We start from the raw sequence: 17,845 nt of genomic DNA on the forward strand, positions 1-17,845 counted from the left end.
ATTAAATTGTATTTAAAGTACTAGGTGTCTTCTTTGAAATGTGGAACCTATTCCTAAATCCACTGGCTGAGGTCATGCCTTGTTAGAAAAAGCAAATCTGCCTCATTTTGAAACCTCACCTTTTCCCCCATTCTAGTTATAGCCTACTGTATGTAAATGTAGGGATAGTATTGAAGTTTTAAAGTTTATTACATCACCCAAAACCTTCTTTTAAGTCACGATGAGATGGAAATGAGTGGCTGTACTACACTCTAACTTCGGTATTGATTTTACATAAGTGTTAAAAGTCTTGGGTCTTTATAAATATGCACATTTCTTTATTGTTAATGTTATCAGTATAATATTTTGTATTTGAAGAAGTCCACCAAGAGATTGAGTTAGGTTTAATTGGAGCCAAAATACCCATTTCTAGTGGGAGTTAGTAGACTATTGCAATGAAGCAGCATTATGATGTGATATTTTGTTTTTGCTTATTTCTGTTGGACTGCAGCTTAATTTGTCTTCCTTAACTCATCGTGGTAGTGATGTGGTAAAGCCTCTTTTTTTTCCATAACTAGACAGATCCACCATAATACATCATAAATGCTGGTACCTTTTAACATTTTGAGTGTTTGACTTTTGCAAATTAAGAATACTTTTTAATGTAGTTTTTGTATATGCAATACATCTGAGTGCACACAAATGGTGTAGTCATGATTTTATAAAATCAATTTGCATTGTTTAATGTTTGCCAACATTTTTAATGTGAAAAATATTATAGCTCTGGAAATAGTAATTGATTAATTTTGAGAGGTTGTAAACCAACTCAGATACATAAGGTATGTAACATGTAAACATTTCTTTCAGAAGTTTGAAAGTAGTACAAATAACAATAGTTTTAAAAAACAGACATTTTCTGGAATGCTAAGAAATGCCAAAGAGTGGTAAGAAGGTCTCAGATGTGGTAAATGTTAACTTTTATCACACTTATCTCTATTTTGAACTGTATTGCTATATTCTTAATGTTGTGCCAAAACTTAGGTCTGTTTCTAATTATTAGAAACTTTTAAAAAATTTGGATATACAGGCTCACAAAATAATTCATTCACAATGAAGCAGACTTCTTTGATTCTTTTCCTTTAAACTGTTGCATGTTTGGTTCTTTTCTGTTTTTTTTATTAAATGTTTTGCATGTGGAGAAAATAAAGCACACTTTAAAAGAAAAGATTTAATGGGGCTGATATAAAATGTTATACCCAGATCTCCATTATTGGATGTGTCTTGGAAATTGGATGTAAAAGGCTTCAGACAGAGATTAAACGCATTCTCTGTAAATGACCTAGTTCTACCATGTGTTATTGTTCACATTTTGACTTGGCCCTGTCAGATTAATATTTTTTTTTCCTATTGTTTTCATAAAAAGCAAATTTTAGAAAAGGAAGGCATCACTTGTGAGGCTTGCACTATGCTTCTTTAATTTTCTTTTTCTTAAAAGTTTTCCTTTGGGGGTCATACCAGAGGCTTTAGCAGCTCCAGTTCTTTTTAGGATTGACAGGGTTCTAGATGGGTGATGCTCAAGATGTTAGCTAATCCTTTTTGGAGTAGTTCCATTGCTCTCTTATGAATGCTTGTGGCTAAGGAGTTTTTATTAGTGATTAATGCATTGTTACTACTGGTGGAGGTATGTCTATGGGAGACTTTTTGCCAAACCTCAGGTAGACCTTGATTTAGATGGTTTTGAAATATTCAGTAATTTTGATAACAAGAGGTTGTCTTAGGTTTCCAGGTTGTTTCTCAAGAACCACATTTTCTGTTAAGAGGTTTTCACTAGTTATGTTTGGGATGGAGGAAAGCTACCTTTCATTTTTCACACTTTCTAGTGATGTGCGTTTATGCATGATGCTTCAAAGAAAATCAAGGAGCTATTTTTATTTGTAGTATTTTTCATGCCTTGGTGCCCGAGCAGTGAGATGGTATTTTTGTTTTTGTTTTGCTGTTGTGCTCACAGGCAGGACTGGACTTCCCTTTTGTAAGGAGCCCTGACCCTTCTGTTGGTTCTACTATCAAAGTTAAAAGGATTCTAGTCGGTGGACCTTGCATTCCTGTAGAGTCCCACTGACTTCACAGAGGCTCCAAATAGGTGCAATATTCCATTTGTATGGCTGTGATTATAGGACAGATAGAATATATTAAGATGGTTGGGTTATAAAGAACTTAAGATTTAAGGCCGTAAAAATGTGAATGTGTGTAGTTCATGTGAAGTATGAGTACTTAACCTCCTCCACCTAAATGCTGGAAGCTTAGACATCTAATTGTTTGTGGTGTCAGGGTGTACACGTCTGATTTTAAAAAAAAATTTTTTTTTGACTGTTGGTGTCAACAGAGAAACTGGGTACTAGATTGGGCCCAGAATGTATAGTGCTGATAGATAATGGGGGAAGGGAATCTTGTAGGATAGGGGTCAGCAACTGACAATCCATGAGCTGAATCCAGCTCATGGAGCCATTGGATTCAGCCTGTGGGGCTTTGGCAGCATTTGGTAGTAGGGGCCTTAGGGTGCTCTCCCTTTGCTGCAGGGATGAGTGCTGACTCATGGGCAAGTCCTAACACCTGCCTGTCTCTGAACCAGGGCAGGTTGTTCTGGCCTGTGGCTAGAAAAGGTTGTCTACCTTTAATGTAGGAGATACTACACTGTTGTCTGACATGATCCTCTTAGAAAAGAAGAATTTATTTTGAATGGCACTTTGAAGATGGGATGCCGTGCTCAGCTAAAGGATATGAAACAAGGATGTTGTTCCAAGATCTCATGTTCCAAGATAATCAGGGAAGATTTTACCACCTACGGGATAAGCTTACTGTGTTGTACACCAACAGTTTTCTTTCTGTAATCACAAACAGATTTTTTTTCCCAAGCTTCTGTTGAGTGAATTCTTCAAACTAATGACTAGCCTTTTAGAACAGCTTGAGCACGCTGCATTTTTGGCTTGGGCCATGTTAAATTCTGTGGTTAAGTTATGTTCAAAACAATTTAGTTTTTTTCCCTAAAGTGCTAGTGTGGCAGCTGCTTCCTTTTTTATTTTTACCATTTCTGTATTCAATTATTATAATGGTTTTGCTTGAACAGAATTTCTCTTGCTGTCAGTGCAAGGGTGAGAGATAATTTTAGTATATGGCAGGACATTATATATAATATATTATGTTTGCATTGTTTTTCTTTTCCACACTGGCGGTGATAGATTGTTAACTTGCAAAAGTCAAAACTCCGGAGACTGCAATTCTCAAATGTCTTAGGCAAGCTTTACAGCCCATTGGTTTTTAAAACATCACTGAGCATAAGCTCTCTGTTTGTTTAAGGATGCTAGCACAGTTTATGGTGGTACTTTCTGATTTTTTCCAGTGTGTGCATTTTTTCTTAAGGTTGCTTAGTTTTCTAATCTCACTGTTGATATTTCATTATACGATTTCTCCAAGGAAAATAAAATTGTGTCAAAAATAGTTTGAATGAAACCAAATAATAAACTTATGGCAATTCACTTTTTCAGGGCATAAGTGTGAACCATATACATTATAGATTGAAGGAGTGTCACATGCTGGCATGTGAAATTTTTGAGTAATGTTTATCTATATTAAAAAGAAAAGGGTACAATCTGTAAATTCAGTGACGACATTGCCACCAGGCAAATTACCGAGTCAATATTCTTTTGGGTAAAGATCACATTACCCTAAGGTATGTACTCATAACTTTCTTTAAATGTACTCTTTGATGCGATAATTTTCTAGAGTTGGAGGATACTTTTTCCTTCTTTCAATAGGTTTACTTTCTTCCGGTCTTTTTGGATTATATTTTTTGTTTATGATACTAAATACATACATCCTAGTTCAGCAAGGTGCTTCAAGTAACATGCAAGTTGAAGCATGCAAGAAGGTTTATCATCTTGCCATTTATTGGACTGCATACGTTTAATTAAATGGCTTGCTTAAATGTCATGCTGAATTCAGTGCTTTAAAGAAAATGCCTATGAATAAAAACATAGGACTATGGAGCCTTTATTTCAGAGCTTTATTTTTACTATGGAGACTTTCTTCTTATTGAAAAATGATAGTACTTCTATATTTGTGTTGGTTCATCCTGTTGGGCTATTGTCTCTTCATTGCCCTGTTTCAGGCTTGACTTTCCCTTTATCTCTGAATTGTTTCATATGCTGCACTACAAAGACGAAAGTTGTGTTTTTCTTCATGGCTATATTATGGAAAAATCTAGATCTGTGCTTCTGTGTTGGTGTGCTGACATTACCTGAAACTGGTACAGCAGGAAATACCTTGTGAAAATTTCATGTGCTAGCCATTGGATGGGCTCATAAGCACACCTGTAGTACATAAAGTGTTCACAAACTGCTTCCAGCAGGGTACGAACATTTGAATTATTCTTTGGCCTGGACATGCTCTGAGCAAAACTGCTATGAAACTAGACGGTCAATTTGTTAATTAGGTTCTTTGAAAAGTGGGTGAAAGTTTGCATTCAGTGTGTTAGTCAAGACTAGGAAAATCTGTGGTGAACTTCAGAGGGATCAGACAAACCCAGATGAATGTAGAAGGACAGCAGATGAAATTGTGTATCTACATACACAAGATGATGCATAGTTCATACACGATATGTATATCCAAATCAGTTGTTCTCAACCTTTTTTTACACTAGAGACGCCCCTTGGAAGATGCCAGGTCTTAGTTTTCACTGTTTTGTTTTTTTCCTATAGTTAGAAAAAAAACAACCTCTTTTGTTGCAAAGAACTTGGGAAGATTCCAAATTAGGTAGAATGTTTTCAACACGGTAGATTCATCTTTGAAATGTCTGGGTTTATCTTGTGAATCTTGATTACATACCAAACAGTACTTACCTTGTGTGGCACCCCACAGCAACCTTGAAAAGATATCAAGATACCCCAGGGTGCTTTAGCATCCTGGTTGAGATTCACTGACATAAATGAATTCTAACTGTTTAGTGAAAGGACCCATGTGTCCTTTTGAGCAGCTGGTCAAGCAGTCCTTTGCTTAGTGGTAGCAATGTTCATAAAAGAATAAAAAGTAGGCATGGATAAGTAATTACATTGAACACAGTCCTGAAATTGTTATACAGCTAAAGTGATTGGTGGTTTGCACTTAACTGGAATACTAAGTTATGTTTTGGTTGTCCTATTTTAAAAGGTCTAATAGAAATAGGAAGTTCAGCAATGGTTAATAAGCGATTAACTTTATTGAAAACCATACATGTGATAGCTTAAGCCTTTTCAAATCAGCTGTTTATCAATGAATTTGAAATATGCAATGTAGCAAATGGCACAGGAAAAAATGAAATGTAAGCACTTCTGTGCCATTTTGCATAATAGAAGAACTGAAAGATAATTAGAGAAAGCAAATGCAAAAAATTAGCTGGTTGAAACTCACTGATGAGATATTATTAGGGCCCAAAGCTTTGTGTGTGTGTGTGCATGTGTATTTTATAGCCAGAAATATTTGGGATACTTGAAATGGGTATCTAAATGTCTTGGCCAGCAGAATGCTTTCTTTGTTCTGGGAAAACAATGCTGGAAGAGGGTAAAAAGGCTTGAAGTCCAGTTATATCAAGAATCAACATGCTGGCAATAACTCTAAGGTGGGTTGGGCTGGGGGGGGGACTTCCCTGTTTAGGACAAAATTAACTGCATTTTAGGCATTTTTACATTTAGGCTGCTTGTGAGTGTGTGGGGAGGAATGACACTTAAAGTTGAGCCAAGCGCATACACAGAAGAGACATTGCATTAGTTGGACTTAGCTTTCCCAATATGTGCATAGATCGGGTGCATTAGTGGGGCTTTTTTGGCACTTTTCATGATTGAATTGGCTTTAGATAAAAGCACCTAAAAGCCCCACTGAAGCACCTGATCTATACAGGTGCAGTGGAGCCAGGTTGAAATAATGTGCTACTGCTTTCGGTAAAGTGCTGCTTGTTTTTTTGGCCCCCCCATCCCCCCATGTCTGTCAGCACCCGGAGTGAACCTGCATTAACTCTGGAAAGCACTGAGATAATTGGTAAAAATTTTCTTGTGATTCCAGAAAGAGGGACACGGTGTGGGATGTGCCCAGAGTTGGAATGCTGAACAGATGACATCCAAAACTATATACCAGAAATCCAAGATTTTTCTTTTTTAAATGAATCAAAATCTTAGGAAATTGCAGTCTATGGATAACAGATAACTAAGGAGGGTGTTGCAAAGGGGGAGTCCTGCAGAGATGAGGGAAATTGAACAAGCAGATTCCTATTGTTCTTTTTACTTTGAGCCTTGCATCTTATGAAGCTGCTGGGCTACTTTGTGGTTATGAATACTAACCTTGTTTTGAAATGGGTTGACGCATCCTCAAAAGAGAAGGGGAAATTGCTCTAACTCCGTTTCCAGAGCAGAAGTGACAGCTTCTTCCTTGACTCCAACTAATAGTTGAGGTACCCAACAACTGATGCTCAGTTTTTGGTATGTCATTTCATAGGGGACTCATACTGGCAGACTAGTCCAGAGAAGAAGTTGTTAACCATAGATGCATTTTAAATGACAAAGCAGGATTATGAGCCCCGTTACCCCAGCATGTACAATATGTTGTCCCATTTGATTGATTTCCTTTGGGCAGCTTTACTGGAGACCTGTCTAATTGCACTCATATTTTTATTATATATGAAATACAGGTTTACTTGTTGGAATTCAGCTTGCTTTAAAGTAAATCCAGGCAAAGGCAAGGGAACCCTGGCTCTCTGCAGACTCTATACTGCCAATTAACACATTTAAGAAAGTAGTCTAGCAAAGGCAATTGGCTACCCCCACCTCAGTCTAGTGGGGTAACCTGAGAAAATCTGTCTAAAATTATTTCTCTACCCTGGCAATTACATTGAGGGGGTTGTACTAGTTTCCTTACACCCTTGTAGAAACTACTATAACTCCAGTTTCATAGTGGGTGTTTGGGTCACCAGAGAGTAACTACAAAAAACAATCATTTCACTTGCTTAAAATGGGATTCCACCCCCCCCTTCATATGTGTCCTCAGAAGAAAGGTGTTCTTGGGGGGTGGAGGGGGGTTGTTTTTAAAGGGTATATTTAATCATCTGATATTAGTCCCTTTCCCTGTGAACCCTCCCACAATCCCTACGTATGTGTATACCCTCCAAATCCCTCTCCTTTTTTTTTTTTTACTAAATTCTCTGAAGGAACAAAAGTAAATTAAAGAGATTATGGGGTTTTAAGATTTACGCTGTTAAACCTCTGAACAGCATACCTACTGGAAAAGGTTTTGCATAAGAAAAACAAAACAACAAATTGAAATTGTTTATCATCTTTGGAAAGTCAAGACTGGCCAGTATATTGATACATCTGTTACACACTTGTTTCTCTTCTTGTACGGCAGCACTCCATGTTCTTAAGCAAGAAATACTGGTGAGGTGACTGACTAGGCATATTTCCAGGATCTGTGAGGGAGAGAGGGGAAAGGGCATATGACTGGGGGGGGGGGTGTCAGTGATATACCTGTGTCCTGCCTCTGCCCATCACATCTAAGCCCCTTCTTCTAGCCCCTCATTCCCAGCCCTGCCAGTGCCCCTCACTCCTGACCCAGAGCCACCTGCCCCTCCAGCTCTGCTGCCCGTGCGGCTCCAGCACGTACTTGCATGGACGTGTGTGTACACACACACACACACACACACACACACACACACACACACACACGTCAGCGCTCATGCGCAGAGCACATGACCTCTGTCAGCCAATCACCTTGTCTGTAGCTTCCAGCCCCAAGCATCCAAGCTGCTTGTGCCCAGGAAAAGCAGAGGCAAAGCAAACATCCAGACATTTGCTCGCATTTTAAAAACCTGCCCAGACACGAGGAGGGCAGGGGGCCAAAAAAGAGGACATGTCTAGGAAAACCTAGGTATCTAGCAAAAGTCAGAATGTGTGACCAGTCTTTGTGCCAAAAAATGTGGAGGTTGGGGAATGTAGGACAGGATTACAAGCTAAATTTCATATTTTAAAAGCAAGGGGTTAGGGGAAAAGATAAAGGAAAAAATGGAGTACATCTGTTATGATAGGAACATAAGGCTGCTAGCGCAAGAGGGCCAGCAGGAGCTATTAAGCAAGTCTGTGAAGAACTAAAGACAAGTTCACAATTAGCTCATCTAGTTGTTTATACTTTTAGCTGATGACAGACCATATTGCTCATTTATCTAGTGCTGCATAACTTTCAGAGAAGCTTGGTCCTGAAACATCTCACTTGTACTCTCACAATTGAGGGGTATATAATAACCATATTAAAGAGTATACCATTGCCGGAGTGCTGAAAAAATCACAGTGTCTACCTGGGAAGGTCTGGAGTGTTAACGTGCCAGAGCCTGGAGCAGCTCTTTGCAGCCTCCTGGCTGCACCTGGCCCACGGAGCCCAGTCTGCTTGCAGCAGGGCTTGCAGCCTCCCAGCTGTGTGCTGGGAGCAGCCTGGGCTCTGTGGCTGGCAGCAGCTGCTTAGAGCTCAGGCTGGTGGTGGTGTGCCAAGCAAAATGGCCTTGCATGCCATGCTTGGCATGCGTGCCAGGGGTTGCTGACCCTTGGAGTATACTCTCATTGCTAGTCAGCTTCCAACTGCACCCTCCACCACCATCTCAAACCTGATGAATTTGAACTGCCATCTGTCAGGGCAGTGCTTCATAACTTAGGAGAGCAGTGGGTAGGCAAAGTCTGGGGATTGTTGGATGGTCTGAAGAATCCTTTCTAGATAAAGTTCCTGGGGATGCCTTTACAGTTTAGCAACTTGAACACTTGGGTTTAAAAACCTCTGTTTTCATTAGTTTACAACTTTGTCAAACTTCAGTCATTTGGACAGATGTTTTCCACAGATGTACTTCCAGACTGAATTGTTTTAATATTTAAGAGCAATTTGGTCACTTTAAAACAAGGAAACAGAAAAGTAGTTAGTTTGACTAATGTTAGTTAATTTCCTATGACTTCCTCAAGTGGGGCAGGTAGCTGTTCTTGGGGTCAGAGTCTGCTACTTGCTTTCCTTCTAAAAATCCATGCAGATTTGGCCAAATTTATAATATTTTGAGAATTCCTTAAGAGAGCTCATTAGAAATTTTGATGCCAAAACTTCAAAGCCATCTGTATTCATCATGCTGTAGTTCCACAGAGCTCCCTAATTGTCATTTGTTCTCAATGTATTCTTGAGCATGGAACTTGAGTTTTAGATGGGAAAATGATGCAGCTGCTACCACATATTTTTTAGTCTGTTTAGTGTTGACTCTAGAGCAGGGGTCAGCAACCCCTGGCACGTGTGCTGAGCATGGCATGCAAGGCCATTTTGCTCAGCACACCATGACCAGCCTGAGCTCTAAGCAGCTGCTCCAGGCTCTGGCATGTTGGCACTCTGGCACCTTCCAAGGTAGACATTGTGGTTTTTTCGGCACTCTGGCCAAAAAACGTTGCCTACCCCTGCTCTAGAGGAACTAATGGTATGTTTAGCTCTTCTAATCACTGGCGCAGATGATTCTTTGTGCTTCACAATATAACCCATACTGGTAATTTAGCATGCAGGTGAGTCACATTTCCTTGAAGTTAAAGATGGGGGGGATGTTTAGAGTTTGGATAGAGTTACTTCCTGAGAATCTGGGAAATATCATCCAAAGGTCAGACTGTGTATGTTGTGCCTGCATTGTGACTTAAAGCCTCCTTTGCAGTTGCTATAGTTGGAGCTGCTTCAGTGGCTGATGTGGATTTTGGAGCAGTTTTGAAGGGCCTGGGTGAGTGCACGCCTTGGCGAAAGGCAATCAGGACTCGTAGTAGAGTGATATCTTTTATTAGACCAACAAGATTGCCTTTTCTTCTAGACCAATATGGCTACAACCTGGATACCTGACACATGAAAGCTATCAAATTTTAGCTGATTTAAAAAAAAAAAAAGAAAAAAAAAAAAGAAATCTTCATATTCTCCCAAGCAGGAGGCAACTGTGACCACCTGAAACCCGAGATCCTGCTCCTGCCTTTTGTTTTAATGTAATTTGCATGATTACAGATCCTCACAGGAGGTGAGAGGGTCCATACCAGCTTTGAACTGACTGCCCAGAGTTTTCCATCTATTGACTCCTCTGTGAAATCCTATGAAATATGAATTTTCATTTTTACCCTGGAGAGCTTCTACAGTCTTTTCTCCAGTGCCCTATGAAGGGTGTTTGTGCCCAAAAGCTTGCAATTAAAGAATTTTTTTTTTTTTTTTTTTTTGCAAAAATCTAGTTCATCTAATAAACAATATCATCTCTACTATGAGTCCTGATTGCCTTTTTGTCTCTAGACCAATATGGCTACAACTTGGATTCCTTGGTGAATGCATGCTTGGTATTTGCATGCTATTGATATACAAGACCTTGGTCTTAGTGTCTGTCTGATTGGACCATGAATGAGGCACAGGTTTACAGAGTGAGAAAAACTTCTTTCCTTTTAAGGTTCCAGACTGAGATCCAGAAAAGAGTTGCTTTTTATTTGTGACTGCCACAGATTGGTGATTTCCCTGATAACTATAGCTATGTCTTTTATGATTATGCAGGAAAAAATAATTTATAAAGGGATCTGACTGATGGAAGAGAGGTTTTTTTTTCCTGTTATCAGAGGGTCGAAGTGATTCAGGGTATTTAAGGGAAGCACAAGAATCTAATAATTTTTATTTGGTGTTACTGATAAAGATGTGATACAGGGTTCTTTGTACAGATCTTCAGTGTGTAGTTAGAGATTAATCTATTTTTCAGAAGTTTTTAAAAAATGATGCTTTCAGAAAGCTTTGCATTTACTTAGATAGTAAGTAATGTTCATCTTTGTTTACCAGTTCTATGTTTGCATTTGAATTGCTGGGGGAATACAATAAACAAAAGAACTAGCTTGTTTAGTATGCACTTTCCCCATCTTTTACTAAAGAGTGGTTAAGGCTGTTTCTGGAAGCTTGGTTCCATTTTTTTTTTTTTTTAAGTATGTGAATCCATAAGAGGATGCAGTTATGTTGTAGATTAGGTAATAATAATTCACTGGGTTGATTGGTTGACCCCTGGAGAGAGGGAGAAATTAACAGATAAGAAGAGGTGAGATAAGACAATTGGTATTGAATTATAGGCCTGTAATATCATACCTTCATTCTTTAAGGCCCCCTGTAACACGTTACAGGTATCATGCAATTAACTGGATACCAGCTACCCGTGAAAAGTAGCTATCACAAAAGAAAAAGCTCTATCTGTTATAAAATTGGACCTCGAAAACGTGTATTGTTTTCTAGCTAGTTGCTATTGAGTTTTAATTTGCACATGTAGTCTCCCCTGTAGCTGACAGCCCTGGCAGCTGACAGGGCTCCCAGCCACAGGGGTGCACCATGCCCATTGTAAAATCCCCAAGTCCTGGAGAGCTGCAATCCCCAGGGCCTGGGCATTTCCCACACTCCTGAGCCCTAGGGATTGTGGGAACCACAATTCCCAAGGTACAAGGGTTTCTTGTACTCCTGAGCCCTGGGGATCTTGGATCCTCTGATCCTCAGGGCTTGGGAGTGTGGGAAACCCCCAGACCCTGGAGATAGTGGGAGATGTGCTCTCTAAGGCCTAGGGGGCATGTGCTTTGTGGCTATTCACTGGCCCTAGGGGTGCATGGGGCTCCCAGCCACAGGTGCTTGCTGGTGGAGCAGGGGGAGCCAGGGATTGAGTTTCTCCTGCACTGGTGGTAAGGAGCAATGGGATCTAATGCACTCATGCTTTACATTCCATCGCACCTTCAGCTTCATGTGTAGAGGGGATCCAAGATGCATTATTAAGTGAATGATACCACAGAGCAGTATGACTAGATGTTCATCATGACAAATCTTGAAGTGTAAATCCAGGCTCAAAAGTAAGAGAAAGGAGGAAGAGGGAAGTGAGAAATTACTATTTAAAGAACATATGTTTCAAATGGAAGTACTTCAGCCTTCTGTTAATTGAGATGGAAAATTTAAAGTACCTACTCTGTACTGTACTATCACAGTGTTCTTCAGTTTTAATAATAGTTAAAAGTCCATTGGGGAGAGCGTAGAAGCTTCCTGTAAAAACAGTATTCATTCACTATTTAGGTTAATGTGTCAAAGCAAGGGTGAAATTCAGTTACTAAACTTAGATTTCTTAATTTATAAACTGAGATGGATTTGATTTTTGAGCCGGTAGTATAGAAGGGTAGTTGGATGTTTTCCCTTCTGCTCATTACACAGGTGAAGAATTCACCAGTGGGCTAGGAAAATTGTTATGCCCCTGTGTTTCCATGTTTTTGTCATTCTGGTAGTACATTTTTTGCATGGCCATCATGAAGTCTGAAAGCTGCTGCTACAGTCTGATTTACATTTGCACTAGGAATATCTGAAAGCTCTTCATTTTATTCTGTTTTTTTCCATACCCATTCTTTAAACATAGGTGTAGCAGGACTAGGTCTCCAGGGTGGTAACTCCCCTTGGCAGTCATGTAGCTCCTGTTTTACTCTGGTTCCTTATTCTCCCCTTTGCTTTCTTGCCGGTCATGTCTTGTTGTAATTGTTTAATTTGGGGAAAAGGGAGGCTACCCAGGACCCCAGAGCGAGGACTTCTTGTTCGTTGTTGATCAGTGTAACAGCATACTATGGGCATTAGTGGTTAGTTTTGTGGTCTCTTACAGCCACACCTATGACTCACAGGTATTAGAAGTTAATGGTCTGGATGGGCCCTTGGTCCTAGTCCAAGGTATGGTCAGGCCTCTGTGTCTTTGAGACCCAATGGGCCTTTGGCCCCAGTCCAAGGTATGCCTTTTAACGGGTTCAGGGCTTACCCCTCTTGGGCCTTGGCTACCTCCTTTGGGGTCCAAAAGAGTCTCCAAAAGTTCTTGTGCTCTCAAGCATTCAAATGGGATCTCCTTCTTTCTATTCAAGGCCTGGCCCAAACAAACTATAAACAAAAGAATTAGCTTGCTGGCTGTAATGCAGCCTGTCCCACACTGGGTTTGAACATAAATCTCTGCTCCTTGGCAGTGCAACCCACACCTGCCCCTACACTGGTCATTTTACCCTGCAAGCCTTCTATGCCTTACTTGAAGCATCCTATATCAGCCCAGCAGTCCTCTGCAGCCTCTCTGCTTAGGAGCTCTCTCTCCTTGAGCCTGCAGGGCTAGACTGTCTCCCCAGACTCAGCCCTGGGATTATATCCACTAAGCCACAGCCTTGGGAGTCTTGTGCCTTTCTTTGGCCAGCTGCAGGTGTCCTCCATTAGGTTCCTAGATTGGCCTCTTTTTCCAGTATCCCTCTTCTCTAGGCTGAGCTCTGTTCTGCAGCACTATTACTGTGCTACCAGTGCTGCAATTGGCACTCTGCCCTGTCACCTTATAGCTGAGCCACTTATTCTGCACTGGGTACCTGCAGCCTATTAGTTCCTTACTGCTCTGCCATTCCTAGTAAGCAACTCCCTGCACCTGGGGTTCCCTGGGGCTGTTTGCTATCCTTAAAGTAACAGAGTCCCTAGCTCCCTGTTACAATAGGTTTTAATGGGGTTTTGGAGCTTCTATTGATGTATGCATTAAGAGATCCCTTGTACATTTTTGGACACCTGTGACTTGGTTCTGGATTTTTCTGATGGTTTCTGAAGTTCCTCAGAAATTCCTTCAGGATCATGAGTCACCTGCTCTTGAAAACTTCCAATGATGGGCACTCCACGGTTTCTCCTGATAGCTTGTTGCAATGCTTGGCCACCCTCATAGTCAGAAAGTTCTTCCTGATCTTCAGTCTGTATTTCCCCTGCTAGAGCTGGATGCCAATCACTTTTTTTATAAAAAGGTTTGAGATCTGATGAAGAAGGTTATAGAATAGCTAGGCAGCATTAGCATATGCTCCCATTATAAAACAACATGTATAAAATATGTCGCCGACGGGCCTTCTTGTACCCCTCCGGGGAGCTCTGTTTTCCTGGTTGGTAACTCTTCCCCTTCCAGACTGGTTTGTCTCCGTGGGTGATCTTCTCCCGTGTCACCAAACCCCGCTCTCGTCTGCCACGACTTAGTGTTTCCTTAGTGGGGCGGGGCTAGTGCACGGGTCCCTTGGTGGCCCAGGCTTGGCCCGCTGGTTGCACATGGGGCTCTGCCACCCCTACACCCTGGCCTCCCACCACCGCTGGGCTCCGCTTCTCTGATCCGGCTCCGCTGCTTCCACTGGCTTCTCCCATGGCTTTCTTACTCAATTCCACAGACTATAGGATGCCGCTATACCGCTACCTTGTGGTCGACCTCCTCACTGTAACCTACACCGGAGCCTAATCTGCACCCTCTATCAACCCCTCGCTCTTCACCCGATGCGGCTCTTCCCCTGTGTCATCACTAATTATATCACTATCCCTCCACCAGATCCTTGTTAGCCTGGGACGGGAGGGGAAGGGATTCCCCTTCAGTGGCCCGCCGGTTGTCCCACTCCTGTTCCTTGACTCGATGTCCCTGGGTCTTGGCGGCGATCCCGCCCCGATCTCCCTTCAGCCCGGGGATTCTCGGTCTTCCACCCCTCTTTGGCGAGTCCCACACCCACCGTTGCCGAACTTACTTCGGAGTCCCTGAACTCTTCTTGGATCTTCCTGCTCCTTCGTTGCTCACCCAATCTGTCACTCCTCGCATGATCGGACGTCATCCCCGTCGTCGGGCTCCCGATCAGGGTCGCTTCTTCTCCCTGGGCTCCAGCTCAGCGGGTTCTGTCCCCGGGATCCTTTGCTGGTGCTTTCCCGGCCCGCCGCTTGATCCCGGAGCCATCTGCCGCCTCCAAAGCGGCAGCCGCCATTTTTAAATCTCCCGGCCGGCGTCTGACGTCATTGTCAGCTGCCGGCTGCAGCTGTACATAGGCGCGGCTGACGAGTCACGTGGGTTCTCCCTCCACCGTGGCATTCCTCTCCGCCCGCCCTTCTGGTGAGTTTTCCTGGCTTCTTTGGGTCCCAGGACAAAATAGTTTTCCTTCTCCTGATAGCAATGATAAAAATGTATTGGGTAATACAGATGGTCACAATTAAATGTGTTTCAGTGGTTTTTAATGTTTTGCGGATTATGGAAAATCTCACCATTTTTCATATGACGATTACAGTTTCTCATCTGGCTGACTTGCCAGTGAACCCTAGTTACTGGTCTTGTCCCTAAAAGGGTCTATGTCTCCTTTTCCTTTTGGCTCTTTTTATGAGCAAGTGAATTGATGAAATGTGAATTTAACTTGGACAATTTCTTGTGCTTTTTTTAGGACCAGGGTATGTAGTGGTTATGCAAACCTTAACAAAAACAGTGGGTCTTACCTTAAACTGGTTACAAAGGCTGTGCGAGTGGCTATTTCATTTTGGATTCGGCATTTCAGAAGGCCAGTAATTTATTTTGGTGTTTCGGATCACTGTCCCGTTTCTATTTGGCCAAATCTGTTTTGGGGTTTCAGCGGTGTTTCAGCCATGGGCTAGAATGGGGAATCACTAAAATGCCTATAACTTTGTCATTTTGTGCCTGATTCAGATGAAAATTGCTGGGATGATAGCTCCTTCTGAGGGCATGCGGCCTGCCAAGTTTTAAGGAGATAGGTTTAGGGTTGTTTGTAAAGCTGCACCTCAAACTGTTCAAAGCACAACTAGTATAATTTGCCGGCAGCATGCTGTCATCCCACACGCATATCCAGGGGCCCGCACCCCCCTGGAAAGGGTCTGAAACAGCCCTGCAGTCCTCCAGCAGGGTGCCATGCGTTGTCTGGGAGCTGGGGAGGCTCCACCTGTCAGCTGGAGCTCCTGGTGCAATTTCTGAGCTCTCTGATCAGTTCCCCAGCTCTTCCTGGGGGTGTGGGTCCCTGGATCTGCACGCTGGGTTTCAGCAGGCTGCTGCCACAGGCTGAGGCCAGCAGCTGCACTGCAGTCTTCCCCACGCTCAGTGCAGGGTGCACTGAGTGGCTGCCACTGGCCTTAGCTTGCAGCAGCAGTCAGCTGAAACCCCGCGTGCAGATCCGTGCCCCCCAGGAAGAGCTGGGGAATCAAACTAGGAGCTGGGGAATTGAACTGGGAGCTAGATGTCAGTATCGGAGTAGTCCTCCCCACCGTCTTCCCCCTCCCTCTCCTTAGTGTTCGTTTCCCTGCAAGCCTGATTCCAAAACTCTGAAATTCTCCAAAACACTTCTGAAATGTTTTGGAGCCTTCTGTTTCAATTCGGATTTGATGTTTTGGGCACCAAAATGGCCTGGAACACCTCTGAAACGAAACAGCTGCTGAAATTTTGCACAGCCCTACTGGTTACCTCTAAGCATGCATTTTCAAGTGTATCTGATGAGATTTCTATAATAAGGTCAACACCTATGACATAACAGTAAAACTACTGTATCAGTATTCAGTTATTATGGGGATGGGCTCCTTAGAAACAGCAAAGGGAGGTGGAATGTGTAAGGAAGTTTAGTTATTTTTGTTAGTTGAACAGGATGCATCTGGAGCTGTCAGCTGTTACCTTAAGGTACACATTTCTCTGGGAGAGTCCAGTAGTTCAGAGTCATTTGCTTCTTTCACATGTGTAACTTACTGCTATCAGAGTTCATTTTCTTAATATCATTGTTCTGATGGGTTTGGAATTAATTCATGCCTGACAGTTTTGTTCGGCTCTGGTTTAGACTGCAAGTCAATGGACCTTCTAAGTGTTTTTAGTGTGTGGTAGATTTTTATGTATGTTTGTGTATATTTAGAAGACTCAAACAAGTTTTGAATTTCTTTGATTCTTTCCTACAAAACAGAACATTGAAGGAAGGGTTGGTTGCAGAAGTAGGCGCAAGTTAAACGCGGACTTGTTCAGTTGATTAGGTTGCTCTATAGCAGTGGTTGGCAGCGTTTTTGGGCAGAGTGCCAAAACACCCGCAATCTCAACTTGTTAGATGTTGGCATGCTGGGGCAGAGAGTTGGGGAGCCATAAAGGGCCCAACCTTGTGGTAGCACAGCCTCAGTCCCTTCCCCGAGGCATGAGTGCCAAGCAAATTGCCTTTGCTTGCCATACTCTGGCACATGCAAGGGGTTACCTACCCTTCCCTGTTCTGTAGTAACCTGTAGAGTCAAATTATTGCTTCAATATAAAATCTTTTTCCTTTTTTCTTTTCCTTCCTTTTCTTTCCCACAGATGAAACTCCTCCATTGAAATTGATTTAGCATTGATTCTGGCAGAAGGAATGGAAACCTCAAGATTCAGATGAACCCAGAATTAACTAGAAGAACTGATGAACAGAGTAAGAATTCAACATTTATTTTTAATACATAAAACTTAATACAGACCTGATGACTAAATATGTAGCTTTCTGGCGTGCTGTTAATAGGCAAAGGAAGTTTTAAATGGTATGTGTGTAACTGAACTGAAAGATCTTCAGCTACTGGGTATTGGCTGCGATGTTGCTATGGTTTTGTGCTAAATCTAGACAATAGAAACATGGCAGAAATGAGCCACTGTTTGTACAGAAATATAAAGATAAAATGTACACTTTAATTTTGAAGGGAAACTTAATACATCTTTTGGTATCTTTAGTTTGAGAACAGTAGATCTGAAGTAAAATACAGTGTGAGTTCTAAAACCTAGTCGAAGCAGAAAATGTCCCTTTTCATTGCTTTACTATTTGAGTCATAGTATTCTGAGCACTGCTCTAAGTAGTAAAAGCTTCAGGGAGGTTCAGATTTAGCAGCTCTAGAATACCCTCCAACTCAGCTCTATACGAGTTGGAAAGGGTGTTTTTATTGTCAGGTATTAAAATATTTTGCTTGCAAAAACTGTGATGAACCTTAGTAAGTCACATTGCAAAGAAGCTGAAGTGAGGTAGAATCAAGAACA

General features: G+C 41.8%; 1 protein-coding gene across 7 annotated transcripts in view; it reads left to right on the forward strand.

Annotated features, from left to right (window-relative positions):
* SIPA1L1 (signal induced proliferation associated 1 like 1) overlaps nt 1-17,845 on the forward strand; it is a 431,752-nt gene that overhangs the window by 21,357 nt on the left and 392,550 nt on the right. For all 7 annotated transcript variants that reach the window (XM_090033264.1, XM_090033262.1, XM_090033261.1 and 4 more), the window contains exon 2: nt 17,147-17,252. The gene's annotated coding sequence lies outside the window, so the exon portion shown is untranslated. The remainder of the gene's footprint in view (nt 1-17,146; nt 17,253-17,845) is intronic.

The sequence above is a fragment of the Crocodylus siamensis genome, chromosome 2 (genome assembly GCF_052110815.1).
Source record: "Crocodylus siamensis isolate JL-2025a chromosome 2, ASM5211081v1, whole genome shotgun sequence".
Taxonomy (NCBI): domain Eukaryota; kingdom Metazoa; phylum Chordata; order Crocodylia; family Crocodylidae; genus Crocodylus; species Crocodylus siamensis.